Raw genomic sequence first — 16,547 nt, 5'->3', positions numbered from 1 at the left:
CTCTATGTTACAGGAATCAGGAATCATCACAGCAAGAAATATATGGGATAAATATTTTTAAAAGCACGATATGAAAAGATTTGAACAAACAGAAACTAATCGTATGCCTGTATGAAAAGGGAAAATATTAAGGTATCAATTGCTCAAGTTAATTTACAGTGTTAACCATTTTTAATCAAAATTTCAATTTTTAAAATAAATTTTATTGGAGTATTAGATGACTTACAATGGTGTGTTGGTTTCAGGTGTATAGCAAAGTGAATCAGCCATTAAATACATACATATCCATTCTCTTTTCAGATTTTTCCTCCATATAACCTACCACAGAAAATTGCAATGGCTTTTACATGTACTACAAGAGGTAGATTTGGAGATTCTCGAGTTCAACAAGAAGAACAAAAACACTGAAGAACTGTAAGAGGAAAAAACTAGATCTACCACTGATAAAACATGTTCTAAATCTATAATTAAACCAGCATGGTACTGGGGTAAGAACAGACACAGGTGAAGGAAATAGAATTGACATCTCTGAAGCAGATCCCGGTGTTTGGTTGAATTTAATAACTGACAAAGAAAGCATCAAAAATCTTTGAGGAATAAAAAGGTGGTTTGATTATCCCACTGTTGATAAGCATCAGACAATGTTACATCATTTATTATAGTCATTTTCCTATATTTGTAGCAGCAATTACTTTTCCTGTCTAAAATTATGTTTAGGGATCAATGTGTTTTTAAATAAAGGCTGATTTTGATATAAGAAGCTCAAAAAAAATCTTTGGGAAAAGAACTGATTATTCAACACTTGGAATTCAGGAAATTAACCAACTACTCAGGAAAATCATTTTAGATTCTCAGTCATACCATACACAGTCTTGGGTGTTGGATCAAGCTCTAAGTCCTGGCTAAAAACGTGTGAAGAGTCCACCCTGGGACTCTGTGGGAGATGGCCAAAAAATAGCCACAAATGCTTCCCCTCCATGTCCATTGTCTTCCTTCAAGCTTGTCTTAGCCATGTGACTTGCTTTGACCAGTGGGACATTAGCACATGTGATGCAAAAAGAGATATGAAAAGTACTTGAGCACTGGGGATTGATCTCTTGGAATCTTAAGACCATCACAGGATCCAAATCTAAGCTAGGCTCCTACAGGATGATGAGTGATCCCAGGGAGAAAAACCCAAGCATCCACACTGACAGCCAGCACCAACTACCAGCCTCATGAGTGAGGCCAAACTAGACCATCTAGCTACCAGCCATTTCCCCAACTGATCCCACATAGGGAAGACAGCCAAGCCGTGTCTGTGATTGCCTGGGGCAGAGTCGGGAAGTGAGAGGTGATGCAGGGGAGGAGAGATCCAGCCCAGAAAACCCATTTAGACAACCTAACTCGCAGAATCATGAGCCAAATAAATGACAGTTGTGCAAAGCCATTATGTTGTGGGGAGGTCTGTTACGCAGCAAAAGCTAGCTGATACAAGTTGCAAGGAAAGACCCTATATCCTCCCAGTAAACTGCCCCCTTGTGGTTTAAGTTAGTCCCAGTAGATTCCCATCACCTGCAATCATGAGTTGACTTTGACACTCAAGGCTGAGCCAGGGAGACAAACTGGGCCGAGGTCCTCTCCCTCAGTCCCTCACCCATCCTGAGGCTATTTCCCCTCTACCCACACCCATACTATTCTGCTTATGCTGAAAAGCCCTCTGTTCCCCAGGGAAAGAGGGGAAGCCAGGAAGGAGCTGACACATTCCCACTCTTCCTCACCCAGAGACATGATGACACGCTCAGCCCCAGTTGACACACCTACCCGTTCCTTGTTCCTCTTCTCGCTCAGTGGTCCCTAAAATAGCCTCTTTATCGTGTTCAACTTTCCCAAGCCACTTCCTCCTCTATTCCAGGGACTCTCAAGGCCTTACAAAGATTGACAAAAAAAATGCGTTGCTATATTTTAAGTTTAAGAAGGGGAAAAAAAAAAATCAAACTCTAAATAGAGAAGAGGAATGCGGTTTTTATTGTTATCAAAAGAAGGGATATCAGTTTAAAGTTTAAAAAAAAAGAGAGAGACTTAGAGCTCCTGCTGTAGTGCAGCAGGTTAAGAATCCAACTGCAGTGGCCCAGGCTGCTGCAGAGGCTCAGGTTCTATCCCCGGCCTGGTACAGTGGGTTTAAAGATCCAGTGTTGCCACAGCTGCAGCGTAGGTCAAAGCTACAGCTTGGATTCAATGCCTGGCCCGAGAACTTCCATATGCCTCAGATTCAGCCATAAAAAATTTTTTTTCTATCTATGACTTTGGTGTATATAGCAGAAATTGACACAATACTGTAAATCAACAATACTTTAATTTAAAAAAAAATTTTTTTTAATTGAGACATGTTCCCTTACCATTTCCTCACTATAGATGGGAAAACAGAGGCTGAGAAGAGCTAGACAACTTGTCCAAGGTCACACAATAGACTCAGGACTCAAAACCAGGTGACTCTGACTCCAGGGCCACGTTCAACCTGGAATGAAATGCAGCAGGAAAGCGCTGCCCAATAAAACTTCTTGCGGTGATGGCAACATCCTACATCTACGCTGCCCAAATGTGGTGAGTGCGCCCAAGGGAGAAACACTTCATTTGATTTCATTGTCACTCATTTTAGTGGCTAGCAGGCCTACCTTATCGGACAGGGTTATGGGACATCACCAAGTTGGTTCCACACCACCATCAAAGATGGCACCCCTCAACACCCTTACCCTACTGAGTCCCAGTCACCCACCCTGGAGAAGTAGCCACTGAAAGACGCTTTCAAAGGAAAAGAGCAGGAGGGAAATGGGTTACAACCAAGCCTAGCAAAACCCTCTGTACATATTCCAACGTGCTCTAAAATAAAACAAAACAGACCGCAAATGCCATGATACACTTATTCAGTTGGCAAGAACAGGTCTTGAAGAACTGATTCCCACTATCCACTCTTGGCTGGCTGGACTCCTTTCTAGAACTTCTTCACGGCATCAGGGAAAACTTAGGCAGGTGTTTGCCTCTGTGTAGGCAACATCTGCACTTTGCCTCCAGGAGAGAAAGAATTGAAGTCCTTTTTGACTTCTTTGATTCTGAAATTTTTTTTAATATGATTCTTATTTTTGTCCATGATAGCTGGTTTACAGTGGTCTGTCAATTTTCTACTGTACAGCAAGGTGACCCAGTCACACATACATATATACATTCTTTTTTCTCCCATTATCATGCTCCATCATAAGTGACTAGATACAGTTCCCAGTGCTATACAGCAGGATCCCATTGCTTATCCATTCCAAAGGCAATAGTTTGCATCTATTAACCCCAAATTCCAAATCCATCCCACTCCATTCCTTTCCGCTTGGCAACCACAAGTCTGTTCTTCAAGTTCATGATTTTCTTTTCTGAATTTTTTTTTTTTTTTTGGTCTTTTTAGGGCTGCCCCTGAGTTCCCAGGCTAGGGGTTGAATGAGAGCTGCAGCTGCAGGCCTACGCCACAGCCACAGCAACACAGGATCCAAGCCACATCTGTGATCTACACCAGAATTCACAGCAATGCTGGCTCCTTAACCCACTGAAGGAGGCCAGGGATCAAACCCAAGTCCTCATGGATACCAGTCGGGATCGTTATGGCTGAGCCACGATGGGAACTCCTGATTCTGACTTTCTAACTCTTATGACCTGAGTCAGAAGCTTTCTTCATCCTTCCTTCCAAGACCTCAGGGCCACCATACCAACGTGTCCTCCACTTGTCCGCTGTCCCTCAGTTGCTATTTTTCACTCTGCCAAATGCCCGTTGTTGGTATTCACAATCTCCAATTGGAGACATGTGTAAATCAAAAGTCCCCAATGGCCAGAAGTCCCCAGATCAGATCAGGCAGAGCTCCAGGTTTGTGGGTCTCAAAGACATCCTTTCAAAACTGTGAACATCTGCGAAGAATGATGCCCTCATCCGAACCACATGGGCATCCTTAAGACAAATTCTCCAACCTTTTCTTTATCGTTTTCATCCCCACTTAGGATATCTTTCCTTTCTCTGATTTAACTGTTGTTTTCCTTCGGACTTAGGCTTCAAGGTCTTTTGTCGACACTGTCTTCTGTCCAACCACGAACCCTAAGATCAACTCATTGGGTGTTTTTTTTTTTCCCCTCGCCCTTGTAAAATTCCTTTGCAAATAACCTTCATACCTCCCTTGCTTATAAAAATAATTTTCATAGCAAAACTTGCCTTGGTAAAGAACACAACGTTTTGTTAACCAAGTTCAGTCTGTGCCTTGTTTATCGTAAACTAAAAAAAGGGAGGCTAATGAGCACTCTTTGACTGCATAACACAATTGTCAGAGGACTGAAAAAGACCTGGACTACGGGAAGAGTGGTCAGAATGATCACCTCTCGGAAAGGCCTGTTGCAGAGTTCCCGTTGTGGCTCAGCGGGTTAAGAACCCAACATTGTCTCTGCGAGGATGCAGGTTTGATCCCTGGCCTTGCTCAGTGGGTTAAGGATCTGGCATTGCCGTGAGCTGTGGTGTAGGTCGCAGATGCAGCTCAGATCCCACGTGGCTGTGGCTGTGGTGCCAGCAGCTGCAGCTCCAATTCAACCCCTAGCCTGGGAACTTCCATGTGCCACAGGTGTGGCCCTAAGGAAAAAAAAAAAAAAAAAAAAAAAAAAAAGTCTGTTGCAAATAGTTCTGCCAAAGGAATGGAACCTGAGTCTGACCCTGGCTCTGGGTCCAGAGGACAGAGGGCCATGCTGAACTATGCCATGAGAGGGCAGTCAACAACACTCAGACCAGGTGACATGCTCCAGCTGGAAGAGCCTGTTCTCCAACAGGGAGAGTAGAAGGGAAAGAAAGGGCTGAGGGGTGGCCCTATAAACTAGGGTTTCTCAACCTTAGCATTACAGACATTTGCAGCCGGATCATTCTAGGTGGCAAGGGCCATCCATGTATTGCAGGGTTGGGGGCAAAACCCTAGCCTCCACCCACTCGACCCCAGCAGCACCCCCTCCCTGCAACTTTCGACAAATAAAATTGTCTTTCAACATTGCCAAGTGTCCCCTTGGGGACAAAAGCATTCCCAGTTGAGAATCACTGGTTATAGACCCCAAATGACATATCCATTTTTTTTTTTTAATGGGCAAGACTATATTGTCTAGAGATTCACACTCGAGTGATAGAACTAGGCGGAAAGAAGGGAGCGATCCCTATAAAAGACAGGACAGTGGCCACTGCAGGGGGAGAGGGGGGCTGTGTTTGGGATGAATACCATGAAGGGTCTTTGGAGGCAGAGTTGCTGGCAAAGAATTATTGCTCAACCAGGGTGAGGGGTTATTAGGTTGTTCACCTTGGAGAAATTCATTAGACTGTGCATTCGTTTTGTGTGGTTCTCTGAATCTGTGTGTTCTTTGATAATAAAATGATGTTTAGAAAAAAAGGAAAGCAAAAAAGAAAGAAACTTTGACTCTACCCAAGAACACAGAACAACTGAAACATAGTCCTACCAAATGGCCCAGCAATTCTGCTGAAAAATCGGGATTCAGACCAAAGCTGGTACACAAATGTCAGGAGCAGCACTCTTCACATTAGCCAAGAGGTGGAAATGACTCAAGTGTCCAGCAGGTGGTAAATGGATACATAAGACATGGTATAGCCAGATAATGGAATATCACTCAGCAAGAAAAAGGAATGAAGTCCTGGTATCTGCTACCATGTGGATAAACCTTCGATCCATGTGCAGTGAAAGAAGAAAGACATAAGAAGCCATTTGTATTATTCTATTGATATGAGACACGCAGATGAGGTACATCCGCAGAGACAGAAAGTAGATGAATGGCTGCCGGGGGCTGGTGGGAGGGGGATGAGGGTGACAGCTAATAGCACAGAGTTTCTTTGTGGGGTGATGAAAAGTTCTGGAACTAGATTGTGGTGATGGTTGCGCTATAAATGTGTTAAATGTCACTAATGTAAGTCTTATGTGTGTTTTACTACAGTGAAACAGATTTTTTTAATCTTTTTAATCTAATTATTTTTTATATGTATATATTTTTTTATTAAAGTATAGTTGGTTTATAATGTGCCATTTTCTGTTGTACAGCGGAGATCCAGTCATACACACATATACATTCTTTTTCTTTTTTCTTTCTTTCTTTTTTTTCTGTCTTTTAGGGCTGCACCTGCAGCGTATGGAAGTTCCCAGGCTAGGGGTCAAATAGGAGCTGCAGCTGTTGGCCTACGCCACAGCCGCAGCAACGCAAGATCTGAGCCACATCTTTGACCTACACCACACCTCAAGGCAACACCAGGTCCTTAACCCACTGAGCAAGGCCAGGGATTGAACCCTCATCCTCATGGATACTAGTCAGGTTCATTACTGCTGAGCCACAACGGGAATTCTTATACATTCTTTTCTCATATTATCTCCCATCGTGTTCTATCCCACGAAATTGGATATAGTTCCCTGCTATATCCTATACAGCAGGACCTCGTTGCTTATCCATTCTAAATGTATAGTTTGCATCTACTAACCTCCAACTCCCAGTCCCTCCCACTCCCTCCTCCTCCCCCTTGGCAACCACAAGTCTGTCCTTTATGTCTGTGAGTCTGTTTGTTTTGTAGGTAGGTTTGTCTGTGCCATATTTTAGATTCCACATATCAGTGATGTAAAAAAAAGAAATTTTGAATGCTTCAGGTCAAGCCTGCTTTGCATATCTCCTGTTCTGATAGCCAATTTCTTTGCACATGTGAAACCCCTTAACCTTGTCACCAGTAATAAAGTACCTGTGACAGGAGTCCCACTCCCTATGGACAAGCATTGCAGGTGGTCAATAAACAATGCCGCTGCTGCACACACTCGGTGCCAATGTGACTAAGTGCCAGGACATGAAACACTGTCGTGATCAGATTTTCCAAAGAGAACAGTTTCCTTCAGAGGTGAGCACTTGGAAACACACCATAGGTAAAGCCTGTCAATCAAACTCCCCTTCTACACTGCAGCCATCATTCAAGACCCAAGAACTCCCTGACGAAACCAAACAAGAAGCAAAAAACAAAACTGAACTTCTGGAGTTCCCGCTGTGGCTCAGTGGGTTAGGGACCTGCCATTGGCTCTGTGAGGATGCGTGTTCAATCCCTGGCCACGTTCAGTGGGTTAAGGATCCATTGCTGCCATAAACTGTAGCACAGGTCACAGATGTGGCTGGGATCCAGTGTTACCATGGCTGTGGCATAGGCCACAGCTGCAGCTCCAATTCCACCCCTGGCCCAGGAACTTCCATATTCCACAGAGGCAGCCATAAAAAGAAAGAATACAAAACTTCTATAGTAAAAATGTGAAATGATCCTCTACCCAAAAGCCCTCCAGGCACTTGACAACTGTGGGCTTCATCTGCCAGGTGCTCCCCAAAGCCAATGTGATGACCACCCCCCACCCCCCACCCCCCACCCGTGCCTCCATGGCCTGTGGCTTGAGTCTGGGTTGGGAGATTAGAGTCCACTTTCCAAACCTGGCATTGGAGGAAAGGAGCCCGATGTACTGTGGCTCTTATGGCCCCATCCATGATGGATGACGGGGGCCCAATGGGAATCAGTTCTCTTTGTTTCCCACTCTTGACATTATCTATCTCTCAATGTGGGCATTTAGCTTGAGCAAGCACGGACCCTAAGCCCAACTAAAAGCCCAAGAAAAGCAGCAGAGGAAGGAAGGGGAGGTGGGGGGGTGGGTAGGGGGAATGGAGAAAGGGGTCAAGGGGAGGGTGAGGCAATGATGAGAGAGACAGGAGGTCAAGCAATGTTGCCCCACCACCCACATCCATTCCCTTTTACTGGGAAAGGGGATGTTACATCAGGCGCAGGTGGGTGGAGAGAGAAGTGCTGACCTAAGGAGCACTTGGGCTCCCAGCCTGACAGGCGCTGAGGTCCCCATGGTTCTCCCTGGGGCACTTCAGGTGTTCAGCCACAAAGAACAGATCTGAACTCTGACAAAGGGTCTGACGACACGGTGGGAAAGAACTGGTCAATGAATTTTGTCAAGTAGGAGGGAGAAAAAGAAAAACTCATTAGACCAGTTACCAAGTTACCAGACAGGCACCTTTCCATAACTATGTGTTTAACGCGACCCTACCTTCTGCCAAAGGATTGAGCCAATTTATTTCTCTAAGTGAAATGGCAGATCCATGGGTATGCCTAAGCTCCCTCCAGAAAACCGAGCATGTGCTAGAACTGTCAAGTCTGGATCTCTACGAATAAATTTTTGGACAGCACTGTCCCCAGGATGCCAGGTGATTCTGCAGCCAACTGGTCGACCTCTCTTTGGTGCATCCCTGAGCTCCCAAAACACTTTCTGCCTACCTAGCTTGTTTCCATATAGGTATTTCTTTGACCCTCTCCCAGACTCAGCAAGGATTCTGGGGTCCCAGCAACATTCCTGGCTCCTCACAGCTGTCCACTCAAGAACAATGGGAACAACCCAACCTGCATATGGCCCCAAACGTGACCTCCAGCATCTCCCCATCACACCTGCCCCGCAAACTTCCAGCGTTCAGAGCACATGCTGGTCTAAGCCTCTCTTCACAGCACGAGGCAGCCTCCCTTACTTTTGCCCACAAGACCGCTGTGGGTTTTTTGTTTGTTTGTTTGTTTGTTTTTGCTGCACCCATAGCATGCAGAAGTTCCCGGGCCAGAGATCAAACCCATCCCACAGCTATAACCAGAGTCACAGCAGTGACAACACCAGATCCTTAACCGTCTGAGCCACAGGGGATGCCAAGACCTCTGTGTTTTGTCATTGCCTCTCTCTCCATCCATCTGGAACACCCTTCTCTCTTACCCTCTTTCTAAGCATCCTTTTCCTCCCAAACCAAAGCACATCTTTTTTTACTGGCCGTGCCCACAGCACGTGGAAGTTCCCAGGCCAGGGATGGAATCCCCTCCACAGCAGTGACCCAAGCTACTGCAGGTGAGAACACCGGATCCTTAACCCTCTGTGCCATAGGAGAACTCCCAAAACACATCTTTTCAACCATCCCAATGTGGGACAACTTCTCTCCTGCTGCAAATGCCAGTGGCAACTTATTGTCAATCCTCGGGAAGGGAGGAGAGGTTCTGAAACATACCCGCTAGAGCTCTCATTCTTTCCTGCTCTACAAAATCCAATCATCTCCCAAACTGAAAGTTCATTTCAAAAATTCCAGGAGTTGCGATGTGGCTGAGTAGGTTAACAACCCAGCATGGTGTCCCTGAGGATTCGGGTTCAATCCCTGGCCTCGCTCAGTGGGTTAAGGATCTTACGTTGCTGCCAGCTGTGGTGTAGGTCACAGATGCAGCTCAGATCCAGTGTTGCTGTGGCTGTGGTGTAGGCCAGCAGCTGCAATTTCGATGTGACCACTGGCCTGGGAACTTCCACATGCTGCAGGTGCAGCTGTAAAAAGAAAAGAAAAAAAAATTTCCAATCATCTCAGTGACAGAGAAATGACAAAACCCACAAAATTCTTTCTGTAGAGGGCTTTAAATTCTCTCCTAGATTTTGAAAGCCATCTCTGACAAAACAAAAAAGGGATAAACATGAACAAAACACCCAAATGGTGCTACACGATCTGCCGCCTTTTTCTAGTAATTATTATTATTCAAGATCCCGTGCACTTGTTGGCCTCGTCTGCTTTCTGCATGCACTACAATGACGTAGCCACAAAGGAACTGAATTTGTCAATATTCTGCAGTGTTATCTAGAGAACATGATGTTTTCTGGGTGCCCCGCCACCAAACGTGTCTAGAACCACTGGTCTGATGACTCACTTAGAGGGGAAAGGGGGGGGGTCTAGCTTGCCTTGTGACATCTCCTGCTGGCTGGGCTTTAACTCACCAGCCACACTGAGAGCTCCTGACTTTGCAGCCCCCTCCCCTCAGGGTCAGCAAGGAGCAGAGGGACCCTGCTGGCCTGATGCTGAGCTGTTCCCAGCTTCCACCACAAACAGTCTTGACCCTAAAAGGTGCCCCTTTATAAGGCACACAGCCAAGAACCAATGTTGGCACTTTCTTTTTTCTTTTGAGAGCCATACGGTCTGTTACTACAGCAGCCACATGGGCAAGACATAAAGGAATAAACGACTGAGCAAGTCTGCATTCTAATGACACTTTATGGGGGGACAGCAAAATGTTAATCACATATGATTGCCACTTCTCCTGAAATCCTATTCTTTAGAGTTCCCCCTCAATGTTTTTATTTTTTTTGATTTATTTGATTGAAGTGCAGTTGATTTACAATGTTGTGTTAATTTCTGCTGTACAGCAAAGGGATTCTGTTATACATGTATATACTCTTTTTCAGATTATTTTCCAGACTCTTTTCCATTATGGTTCATCCCATATTTTTTTTTTTAGGGCTGCACATGCGGCATATGGAAGTTCCCAGGCTAGGGGTTTAATCGGAGCCACTGCAGCTGTGGCCTGCGCCACAGCCACGGCAACGCAGGATCCGAGTTGCCACCCATGCCACAGCTTGCAGCAATGCTGGATCCTTAACCCCCTGAGCAAGGCCAGGGATCGAACCTGCATCCTCACGGACATTATGTCGGGTTCTTAACCCGCTGAGCCACAATGGGAACTCCCATCACAGAATATTGAATATGGTTCCCTGTGCTATACAGTAGGACCTAGTGGTTTATCCATTCTATATATAATAGTTTGCATCTGCTAATCCCAAACTCCCACCCCATCCCTCTCCATCCCCCTCCCCTCCCTTGGCAACCCAAGTCTGTTCTCTCTGTCTGTCCCCTCAACTTGTTTTTTAAGTATAAAAAGCATTCTTAGCTCACAGGCCATACAAAAATCTCTAGAGGGCTAAACTGGCCCTTGGGTCACAGTTTGCTGACCTCTGGGCAAGGGCTTTATACCAGACAAGACTGAGGTCCAACCCCATCCAGGAAAGATCTCCTAGAGGAAGTTTCTCAACTGCTACCCAAGCCTTCTGCAAAATGGGAGGCAGGTCTTTTCACAGGCTATGGTGAAGATTCCATGAGGCAGAGCTTATCAAATGCTTAGCCAGGGCTTAGCACATAGTATGTCCTCAATACACATGAGCTACTAATGAGTGGTCAAAGATGTCATTGTTTATCTACATGACAGGTGCTAGCAACACGGCAATAAATGCCATGGTCCTGTCTTCCAGGGAATGTAGTCTGGGGAGGCAGCTGACGTAGGATGAGAAGGGTCCTAAGAGGAGGCAGCCAGCATGCTGGCAGAGGCAAGTTCTAGGGTATCTCCCTGCCCCAGGTTTCTTTGTTCTCTGCAGTTCCCCAATGTTCCACAATGAGGGCAGGAAAGCACACTGGTCAAGAGCTCAGATTCCAAGTCAGAATACCTGGGTTTCGGGTTCAAATCCCATTTCTACTACTTACTAGTGATGGGACCGAGGGCAAGTGGCTTCACTTTCCGAGGCCTCATCTGTAAGGAGGAATCGCTGGGAAAACTTGCTGTGGTATCCTAAGCAGAGCCCTTAGATTGGTCGGCATGGCCATCATTAAAAAGTCTACAAAGAATACCTGCTGGAGAGGTACAGAGAAAAGAGGACCCTCCTACATTGTTGGTGGGATGTGCATTGGTGCAGCAACTGTGGAAAACCCTATGGAGAGTCCTCCGAAAACTAAAAGTAGAGTTACCATGGGATCCAGTAATGCCAGTCCTGGGTCTATGTCCAGACAAAAGTATAATTTGAAAAGATACATGCACCCCTATGTTCACAGCAGCACTGTTCACAATGGCCAAGACATGGAAGCAACCTAAATGTCCATCATTTGGACATTTGGATAAAGAAGACATGTATATTCCATATATACAGTGGAAGACTACTCAGCCATTAAAAAAGAATGAAATAATGCCATCTGTGGATGGACCTAGGGATTCTCATACTAAGTGAAATAAGTCAGAAAAAGAAAGACAAATATCACATGATATCACTTATGTGTGGAATCTAAAACATGACATAAATGGGAGTTCTCTTGTGGCAAAGTGGGTTAAGGATCTGGCATTGTCACTGCAGCAGCCCAGGTCACTACTGTGGCGAGGGTTTGATCCCTGGCCTAGGAACTTCTGCATGCCACAGGCATGGCCCAAAAAAAGTAAGCAAATAAAAATAAATAAAATATGACACAAATGAACTTATCTACAAAACAGAAACAGACTCACAGACATAGAGAACAGTTCTGTGGTTGCCAAGGGGGAGGGATGGAGTGGGTGTTTGGGATTAGCAATGCAAACTATTATATATAAAATGGATAAAATGATAGGGTGGCCCTATCATACAGAACAGGGAACTACATTTGATAGCTTGTAATAAACCATAATGGAAAAGAATATGAATATATATATAATATATCTCACTGTGCTATACACCAGAAACTAACACAGCATTGTAAATCAAGTATACTTCAATAAAAGAAATTTTTTCTTAAAAAAAGAAATATTTTAGCTGTACCCTCCCCCCCAAAAAGCACTTAAAACAGTATCTGGCACAAAATAAGCATTTGCTGCCAAGAAGATTCTGATTGTGACAATATCAAAGGCAAAGTTAAAAAATGGAAGAAAGGAGGAAAAGTTTCAATATGAAGCTCAAAGCTCTGCCTAAAAGCGAACCCTTCAAGAGTGACTTGCATGCATGTAAAGATCTAGTGTTTAATGTAAAGAGAGCCCCCCCCCCCAGCTTTCAAACACGAATGGAAGAGCAAACTCCAGGAAGGAGAGACCCGCCTCCCTCTGCCTTCTGCTCCTGCTTTCTTGCTCATGTCCGTATGTGGTATCACCAACCAGCTTCCTGGCACCCAGCATGCCCCAGGCTCACCCACCCCTCTGACTGGCAGCAAGCAGCTGGGGTGGCCTCTGCGGGTGGGGGAAGGCCAGTGGGTTTGGCAAGTGCAGCTGGTCCAGCAAGCCCTCTGGCCTCTGGTCCCCTCAAAAGCCCAGAGCTTGAGGTCCCCAGGGCACCGGAATGCTCCTCCCCTCAGGGCTGTAGGACCGGGCCCCCAGCCCTCATCAGCCGATCACACAGTAGGCTCTCCTCTGCCGGCTCCAAGACCAACGTCAAGAAATGGAGCCAAGCTTTGGCAGGCACTCACCCAGCGGCTGGTCTGCCCCGGCAGGGTGGTGGACTCAGGGTGCCAAGGAGAAGCTTCCAGAACATTGACAAAGTGCCAGGGGCTGGGCTAAGCGCACCCCATGTATCATTTCATTTAACCTCCCAAACTGCAACCCTGATGAGCAACGCCTATAAGGATCGCCACTCTACAGATGGGGAAACGTGGGTTTGGTCCAGCTCAGGAGTACCAAACAGCAGAACAGGACTCTGGACCACCCTTGTAACCAGTGGGAAACAGGTTCAGTGAGGCGGACCTTCAGGCTCTTCATGACACACCACAGGGCTTCACCCCATGTTCCTACCCCCCAATCTTCCTCTTGTAACTTCCCCCCCACCCCAACAAATTACATATTCAGTGTCTTTATTTGCCACCAAAAGGCCCTCTCCATGGAGGCAACGGCCGCTCCCCCCCGTCCCAAACCTGTCACATAGTAGGTGCACGATAAACACATTTCGTGACTGGTTTTACTTAGATTCCATCTCCACTCAGCTCATCCAGGACTCCTTGCATTTAACCTCTGCTGGCATCTCCACCCCAAATATCACACCACAGAGGGATGGAAAGGAAGCAGCTCAAAACATATCACAGTGGGAGTTCCCTTCATGGCGCAGCAGAAACAAATCCGACTAGGAACCATGAGGTTGTGGGTTCCATCCCTGGCCTCGCTCAGTGGGTTAAGGGTCCGGCGTTGCCGTGAGCTGTGGTGTAGGTCGCAGAGGTGGCTTGGATCCCGCGTTGCTGTGGCTGTGGCTGTGGCCGGCAGCAGCAGCTCTGATTAGACCCCTAGCCTGGGAACCTCTATTTAAAAAAAAAAAAAAAAAAAAAAAGACAAAAATGGTTAAGGAGTTCCCACTGTGGCACAATGCGATCAGTGGCATCTCTGTAGGGCCAGGGCACAGGTTTAATTCCCAGCCCTGTACAGTGGGTTTAGGATCCGGTGTTGCCACAGCCGTGGCATAGGTCACAGCTACGGCTTGGATTCAATCCCTGGCCCAGGAACTCCATATGCTGCGGGGCAGCCAAAATGGAAAAAAATAAAAAATGCTTAAGACGGCAAATTTTATGTTTTTATATATATATAAAAGCACAATTAAAGAAATCAAAGGAGAAAGAAAAGCCAGAGCTGAGTTGTATTCAACAGACAAGAGTGTTGGTTCAAAACAGAATCATTTCTCAACACCTGTTACCACGACAAGGACAGTGCCTCCCCTAAGGGACCCCACTACTGACTACGAACCAGGAGCAGCTGACGTCGATACCAGATGCAGGGACCTCATACCTGGCAGGTCTCAGCCAAGCCATACATGCAAAGCCACACCTTTCCCGGTGACAAAACCCCCCAGTGCTGGAAAAACAAGCCCTGTTCTCAAAAACACAAGATTAAAACAAAACTAAACCCTGCTGGAAACATCAGGGACATTTTTGCAGGTAATACTGTCCTGGATATTTTGACTAAAATGGGTACAAAAATAAATCCCTAGAGGAATGTCTTAAATTATATCTCAAGACGTGTGAGGCCTGGAGCATTTCAAACGACGAGAATTTGCAGAAAGGAGCACTGGCTTAAAAGGCTGGTCACCGTTTTCCCTGGTGCCCCCACTATAAGCAGCTCACCCATCTCTAAACAGAGGCCCCCCCCAATAAAATACACACACGCACACACACACACACACACACACACACACGCTGTTTTTGTGTCTCAGAAGTGCTGCAAACCCCAGATGCCTTTTACCAGCTGTGTGGCCCTAGACAAGTTAAGTAACCTCTCTGGTCTCTAAAACAAGGATAAAAGAACTCCCCTCACAGCCCAGCCTTGAGTCCTCCTGATAAGGCAGGTCTGACACAGCTTCTCTTCCCCTCACCATCAGAGAATGCCACTGCCCAACCTCCAAATTCACCTGGATGGTCTCTCCCACCCCACTTATTCACCCCCACCCCACCCCCACCTCCAAAGTCTCTATTCTTCTAAGAAATTCCAAACCCACGGGTGGTCCTCTACTTCTGCCAAGACTTTGCCCTAGCTTTGATCCTCCTTCTCAGTCATATTTGGTTTCTCTGTGACCCTGACCTGCCGACATCCTCAAGATTTTTTTCCACAATATACTAACCATCGTTCCCTCCCCCATTCCCAAACTTCCAAGTTCTCGTTCCCTTTGCTGACCAAGCTCTGAAAAGAGAGGTTCCCGCTCTCTCACCTCCTGTTTCATCTCATCCAACATCTCTGGCATAGAAGGACTCCTCCCCAGAGCTCCAAGGAGTCCGCCCTGCTGAGTCCATGGATTTTGCTCAGGACTCACCCTGTGTGGCTTCCCCGTAGCTTCACGCTCAGGTAAGAAGACCCTCCTTTCTCTCTCTTCCCTCATCTTTTGTGATATAACCCTTAAGGCATCCTCTCACTTTCTCCATCTCACATTCCCTAACTCTTCCCTGGGGACTTGCACAATGTGTGAAAGAGTCAATAAAACAATAAACCTGTAACGAGTGTGTCTGTGGAACTAGCCTTCCAAGATATCAAAACATTATGAAATGACAGCGAGTAGATTAGTAAGAGCCTCAGTGCAAGGAAAGGCAGACATAGTGTGGATACCCAGAACAGGACCCCAAATCAATGACAAAGGGGTAAATTTCTGCAATAAATGGCACTGAGACCCCAACTGGTTATTCAGGAGAAAATGGATACCGTTTTTGATTCAGAAATACAAACAGACCCCAAATGCCCAGGACAAAAAATTTTTTTAATGATAGTAATTAAAGTTAAGATAGAAAGCTTGGAGGAAAAAACACTCACTTTATGGATAGAAAGGGACCTTCTGAGCATAAAATAATATGAGAAGCATGTGAAAATCCAGCTCCGAACACCATCAACATTTTAAGTTTCTCTGACAACTGACAGCCAGAGTATTTTCACCATAGAACAAAAACGTCAGAGTACTTGGCATAGAGTTAGCAGGCTTCATCTATGAGAACTGCACGCAGATTAATATTTCAAAAACCACTAAGGTACTAAAATATACATGGACAAAGGATATGAACAGGAAGAGAAAACCCCAGTGATAAATAAACACGTTGTAAAAGGTTCAACCCTGATAGCGATCAAAGAAATGCAAATATCAGCTCCTCCCTTCAGTAAATTAGGAAAGATTTTTCAAACAACACTAGAAGCTGGCCAAGGTGTTCCCTCCCAGCCAATGCTAGGAGTGCCTGTTGGTACAACATTTCCGGAAAGCCATTTGGCAATCGGTATCAAGAAACTTTGACCCAGAAATTTCACTTCTGGAAAAGCAAAACCCGCAGGGGGAAAAAAAAGGTTTGATAAAGCTTTGACACCAAAATATTCATCCCTCTTGAATATTGAGGGATGAAAAGTGTAAATGAGAAATAATCTAAATGCCCAATGACAAGTCAAGTTAATTAAGACACAACAGAGCCAC

General features: G+C 45.7%; 1 protein-coding gene across 4 annotated transcripts in view; it reads right to left on the bottom strand.

The window, feature by feature from the left end:
• Positions 1-16,547, bottom strand: part of INSR (insulin receptor) — a 142,729-nt gene that overhangs the window by 106,981 nt on the left and 19,201 nt on the right. The gene's annotated exons all lie outside the window — the stretch shown is intronic.

This window comes from Sus scrofa, chromosome 2, assembly GCF_054392235.1.
Source record: "Sus scrofa isolate SSC_HxYL_T2T_F1_AM1 chromosome 2, Sscrofa_HxYL_maternal_Yorkshire_Landrace_v2.0, whole genome shotgun sequence".
NCBI classification, from domain to species: Eukaryota; Metazoa; Chordata; class Mammalia; order Artiodactyla; family Suidae; genus Sus; species Sus scrofa.
This window is presented reverse-complemented; position numbering and strand designations above follow the sequence as displayed.